Source organism: Vombatus ursinus, unplaced genomic scaffold (assembly GCF_900497805.2).
Source record: "Vombatus ursinus unplaced genomic scaffold, bare-nosed wombat genome assembly UNPS02014768.1, whole genome shotgun sequence".
Lineage (NCBI taxonomy): Eukaryota > Metazoa > Chordata > Mammalia > Diprotodontia > Vombatidae > Vombatus > Vombatus ursinus.
Window position 1 is genome coordinate 6678039 of NW_020954546.1, and position 6515 is coordinate 6684553.

Below are 6515 nucleotides of genomic sequence, written 5' to 3' on the forward strand. Positions count from 1 at the left end.
AAGAATTGGTATTCAATTGAGCTTCAAATTACTTTATGTAAGAGAAAGGGATGTAGGTTTCCCTTCCCCTTCAGTTGATAAAAACATGTTTGTGTGTCGATAAGACACATAATCGATAAGATGTTAACACCATTTGATTCCTTTATAAAGCATTTGTGCCTTTCTTTGATGGAATTAAAGAGAGCCTGGCTACTGAATGAGCAAAAATTGGCAAGGTTCCTAGAAGACTTTTAATAGCTAAGCCCTGGAAACAGAGGGGCAGTTAGACAGCTTGAGTCAGTCAAGACTTGGAGACCTGGAGTGTTTTGGATTGTGACCCCTGAAGGGGATGAGGAGGGAATTTCTCCTTCACTCCCTTCACCCTTCCACTTTGGCTGTAGCAGTACCAATAGTAGTGGAATTACTTGACCAGAAAGATACCGTATACACAATTGAAGTTGGTTTGAGAAAATCCTAGGAACACATGAAGAAACAAAGATTCACACTTTCTGAACAGATATGGATAGAGGCAGTTGCTAAAGACCAAAAACAGCTTCAGGAGTGCTTATCCCTAGCAGCAGAGAAGGGAGATGCTTAAACACCCAAGGATGAGCTAGCCCTGGAAGTCCAGAGTCAAGCTGTGAGAGAAAAACCCTTTGTTCAGCAAAGACAACACGCCCAGGAAGAATCTTCATGATGGCTCCTCTAAGAAAGAAAGAAAGAAGACAATGAAGTACCAGAGTTTTAAGATGCTTTATAAGGAAATACATACATACATACATATGTGCACAACTGCTTTACTTCTATTGTATTCTAAGCTTGTGCTAACAGATGCTGTGTGTGTTTATGGGAGAGCATTTTATCAGGGGGAAATTTTCTAACTATGGTTTTTAAAATGGTTTCTTAGTAAATGCCATTGCTTTGGTTCATGGTTAAAGGGAACCACCCTGCTGATTAAAAAGAATTTAATCACAAGGTAAATAAGAAGGGCCAGAGAGAGCATTTCACTGACTCTAATGACATTATGTGTCTAGACCTAAGGAAACTAAATGCCAGGTGAGTGCAAGAAATGGCAGATTTGATAGGCAGACTCCCATAAGTGACCTTTGAAAGATCAAATAGGACACATATGATAGAAATGGAGAAGGATAAGTTTTTGCACCAATTTTTTTTTTTAATGGAAGAAAATGAAGCCTCAAAAACATAGAACAGTAAGTTTAATTTCAATTTCAAGCAAAATATTGAAATATATTGTCAAAGAGATGATTCATAAACACCTAAAAAAATCAGGTCATTCCAATTTAATTTCCTTTCTATTTTTTAAAGGGTAACCAGACTAGTAGATTACGGGAAAGATGCAGATATATTTGATCTAGACTGGACTAGAATTTGACAATATTACTTATTCTATTTTTGTGGACAATGGAGAAATATGAGCTAGCTGACAGCAGTTGGGTGCATTTGAAACTGGTCTGATGATCAGACCTCCAAGAGTGGTTACTAAATGGTCTGATGCCAAATTAGCAAGAGGTCTGTAGTGGAAAGATCCAGGGATATGACTTTGGCCATAAGTTTTGTTTCATTTTTGTCAGTTACCTTGATGAAGGTATATGTGTGTGTGTGTAGATATATATATATATATATATATATATATATATAAAATTATAGTATATATATTATATGTAACTTATATATGTAATTTTCATATGACACATGGCCAAAGAAGGATAGCTAATATGATGACATAATGTATGGTAGAGTCAATGTCCAACAAGGAATAAGACAGTAATGGGATAAATCCAATAATATGAAATTTAATAGAATGCAAAATCTTTACTTAGTTTTTAAAAATTAACTTCATACACATGAGATTTGGTAAGTGTGGCTAGACAGCAATTCATTAGAAAAAAATCTGAGCATCTAAACAAGCTCAATAGCAATATCAGTGGTAGACAAAAACACTAAGGGATCTTCAGAGAGCCCTAGACTCCAGAACATGCTCCTTCTTGGACCACCATTGTGTCTTAATACATTTTAGTTTTCAGAAGGACATTGACAAGCTAAAGGACATCCAGAGTGTATGGGTAGGAAGACAACTGATTGCCCTTGGATTCTCTCTGAAGAGTATTTCTCTCCTAAGTGAAGCCGAAATATCATTCCCTCCCATCTCTGCAGAATAATTCCTATTCCTGTGAACAAGATTGTCATGGGAAAAGAAAGTAAAGTCACTTTTAATGATCATGTCCTCACTCCACACCTGCCCTCTTTACCCTGGAAAGCTCCCCTTACATAAAGCATTGTAGTTTCCATTCACTCTGCTCTAGGACATACACAGCCTTGGGCTCTATTTCTGAACTGCACCACTGCTGTTTCAGGTTGCCTGATATCAATGTGACCTCGAGTTTCCTTCTATTACTGCCCTGGAGAAATAACTTTACTGTGAAATAGTGTAGAGGTAATAGGGAGGGGAAAAGGGAGAGACAGAGCGACAGACAGACAGACTTTGTGAGTCTGACTGGAGGACAAACCACTTAATATTTTCCGAATGGATAAATAGGATCCTTTTATTTCTCCTTGGGACTATAATTACAGGACTCCATTGGATTGAATTAAGCTACAGTATTAGGAATCTCAATGTCATATGTATGTACATAGTCCGAACCTAAATTTACTATCCGCAAAACAATATATATGTATATATGTATGTATGTATGTATGTGTGTACGAATGAATGAATAAAGGAATAAATCAATGAAAAAAATGAGCCGATTAAATAGTAGTCAAATAGAATACTCCAGCTTTCATGAGCGGCTGGCCCCATGGTGTAATGGTTAGCACTCTGGACTTTGAATCCAGCGATCTGAGTTCGAATCTCGGTGGGACCTACAGTTTTTGACAGACTTTCGCTGGTAATTCAGTATGTTTACATTATACTTATTCCAAATGTCTCTCAAGTTCCACTCACTTTCATTCACAACCATTTCTGAATTAAACCCTCAAGCACACGGCGGCGTTCTTTGCTCTCTCTCTCAAGGTACTGCCCTAGTTGAAGTCCAGAAGGGGTAGTTTTAAGTCTTCCTAGTTCAAAGGAAATCTTGTTCTGCCTCCAGGATATGAAACTCAAGGCTCAGGAAGAGTGATAAAAGAAGTTAACTTTGTAATAATAATAGTAACAACAACAATAAAGAAACAACTCAACTGGGTTAGACAGTCCTGAAAACTTTTTAAGACTCAGGTCTTTCCATTTCTCCGAGTACATTGAAAATTTCTCCCATCATGCTTTGTTGTCCTACCAAAGGCCTCGTCCCTTCCATCCACTTCTTCCACTGAATTTCTACAATTTTTTTGTTTGACTGATTCATTTGATCCTTAGTAATTGTTTCATATGTACCGAATTGGGTAATTTTTTACCTTATTCTCTGTCTTATTATTGTTCGTTTCCTGTAATAGGCTCTTAATAAATGCTTGTTAAATGGACCATTTTATGTCTTTTCTTCCCAAATACAATGAAACCCCTTTAAAGGCAGGGTGTTTAGTGCAATGCTTGGCACATAGTAAATAAATAAATAATATATAATAGTAAATAAATAAAATAAAAGAGTAAATAAATAAAATAATAAATACTTGTTAATTTGATTCTGTCTTTTAAAAGGTCTCCATGCTCAATCCTTCCCCTTTCTCTTCTACTGCTCTATAGCGTCTTCTCTTTCCCTCCCTTACCTTGAACCCACCTAAGGGATTGAGTCCTAGGCCTAGAGTCAGGAAGACTTGTGCTCAAAACATGAAACACTTGATGCTTGTTTTATTCTTGTCTTAGTTTCCCTATCTGTAAAATGGAGATAATAATACAATACCTTTCTCTGTCACAACTGTTGTGAGCATAAATGACATAATATTTGAAAAAGCACTTTGAAAACTTTAAAGCATTGTATAAATGCTAGTTACCATTATTACCTCACTCTAAAAGTCAGCAGATTGCTTTCTGAAATAGAAGATTTGATCATTTCACCCTTTCCATTCTCTTATCCCTTGCAATGCCAGATACTGGTACAAAATCCTACAGGGCAGGATTCATTGTTTTAAATTACGTGTTTCCAGAAGAAGAAAAAGCAACACAGAGTCTTGCACACGGTTTTAAGTTAATTAGAGTTAATGAGGTGCTCAAAACTACTGTGGCTATTAAAAATAACCTTCTAGTGATGAAATGCTTAATGTGTTGCATTACTATTTCTCTGTGTATTGTTTAGAAGATGCTTCTGTCTTGCAAAGAAATGCTCACAGTTAACCGTCTGTTTCCCCTGCCCAGGAACTTCCAATGACTCTCAATCTCCAACTGACAAACCTCTGACTTTCAAATCTTCAACCTGGAACTCTTTTACCCCCTATCTCTCAACAACATCGAACATTTATTAGGTTCTGGATCTCACGAAATTTAGATAAGACTTGATCCTTTCTGCCTTTGACCTTAATCTTGTATGGAGTACCTCCTCTAAGGCTTCTACCAGAACCTCTCTCTTCTCAGTCCCTTGAAGACTCTGGGATTGATTGACCTCCTCCAATACCTTTGCTTACTATAGTTAGGCAACTTGGATTTTTTTTTTTAATATCTACACTGCTCCTATTCCCTAGTCATGATCTAATCCAAGACCAACCTGGTTCATTCGATCTTTCCTCCAAGTTCCACTGCCTAATACTTGTCTTTCCCAAACTCTGATGGCACCATAGATGTCAGTAATGAAAGATTTTAGAGCTAAAAAGGGGTTTAGAGGGTATTGAGTAGTATCCTTTTTAATTTATGTATGATTCAACCGCATTCCCCGGAAGTAGACTGATTTGTTGAAGTAGATATATTTATTGAACTCATTTGTTTCTCTCTGCTCATCAGAAAAGAATAGAAATATTTGAACAACCTATCTCAATCATTTCAAGAATCACAACAGAAGCAAGGAAACAGGTAGTCGTGGCCGAGTGGTTAAGGCGATGGACTAGAAATCCATTGGGGTCTCCCCGCGCAGGTTCGAATCCTGCCGACTACGGTAAGCGGACAAAGTTTTATTTTCAACATGTGGGTAAAATTGCAACCCAACTTCTTGCAAATGAAAGTTCCTTTAGAAATTCAGTGACCCTGGGTGAGGTGTGGCCGTCCTTTCCTGGGGTCCCTTCAACATGTGGGTAAAATTGCATCCCAATTTCTTGCAAATGAAAGTTCCTTTAGAAATTCAGTGAGCCTGGGTGAGGTGTGGCCGTCCTTTCCTGGGGTCCCTTCATTCAATTGAAGCAAAAGCTTCTTGGTATGGAGACATTGATCTAATAGCTGAGTCTGGATATTGTCTGAGACTGGATATGAACTTGGTTTTTCCCATTTATTTCTTCTTCAGGTGTTCCTTCTTGTGTGACTTCCAGTAGTTCACTTAACCTCTCTGCCCCAGTTTCCTCAATTGTAAAATGAGGGTACTAATAGAACCCACCTCCCAGGTGAACATGGGAAAGAGACTGCTAACTGTGAGACTTTCTTTGCAAGGGAGAAGTATCTCCTAAACAAAACACAATGCATTACGCATTTCATCACCAGAAGATTATTTTTAATAGCAATGGTAGTTTTGAGAACCTCATTAACTATAATTAACTTAAAACTGTGTGCAAGTCTCTGCGTTGCTTTTTCTTCTGGAAACTCCCAGGGTTGTTGTGAGGATCAAATTCGCTAATATTTGTAAAGCACTAAGCAAAGTTCCTACAATAGTAAGTGCTATATAAATCAGCAGCAGCCGCATCACACTATCACCACTACCACCAGAAGGAGCCTAAAACAATGCAATGCCAAAGATAATGAAAGTCTTGAGTGAGGAATTGAAGGTTATAGAGATAAAGGTTGTATTTTTCTCACTATTGCCTATTGAAGGCAAGGGAAGAAGAGGAAAAAAATACTTGGGAAGTGAAATTATTTGGGTAAGAAGATGATGTCTTAGATATCTGGGATATACCTTAAATTATTGTTTCTATGATTTGTTGTTTGACTCACTCATTCTTATAGGATTAGACTATTTAGTTTCCAGTTAATTTTTAGCCTATCTTTCTATGGCCCTTTATTACACTTAATTTTTATTGCATCATGATCTGAAAAGGCTACATTTAATATTTCTGCCTTTCTACATTGGCTTGTGAGGTTTTTATGCCCTAATACAAGATCAATTTTTATGTAGGTGCCATGTACCACTGAGAAAAAGGTATATTCCTTTCTATTCCTGTTCAGTTTTCTCTAGAGGTCTGTCATATTTAATTTTTCTTTTTTTATTAATTTATTTTGATTTATCAACAATAACTTACATAAGCTTTTGAGTTTTAAATTTTTCTCCCCCTCCCTCTCCACCTTCCTTCCCAAGATGGCGTGCAATCTGATAAGGCTATACATATACATTCCTATTAAACATTTTCACATTAATGATGTTGTAAAGAATAATTAGAACCAATAGGAGGAACCACAAGAAAGAGAAAAGAAAACAAAACAGAAGGAAAAAAATAGCAAATAGTATACTCCG

At 36.9% G+C, this 6515-nt stretch overlaps 2 non-coding genes across 2 annotated transcripts; both read left to right on the forward strand.

Moving 5' to 3' along the window:
• Positions 1-2792: 2792 nt before the first annotated feature.
• TRNAQ-UUG lies at positions 2793-2864 on the forward strand. Its single transcript has one exon. It is a non-coding gene; the product is annotated as a tRNA-Gln (tRNA).
• A 2069-nt stretch (positions 2865-4933) lies between these two features.
• TRNAS-AGA lies at positions 4934-5015 on the forward strand. Its single transcript has one exon. It is a non-coding gene; the product is annotated as a tRNA-Ser (tRNA).
• The last annotated feature ends 1500 nt before the right edge of the window (positions 5016-6515 follow it).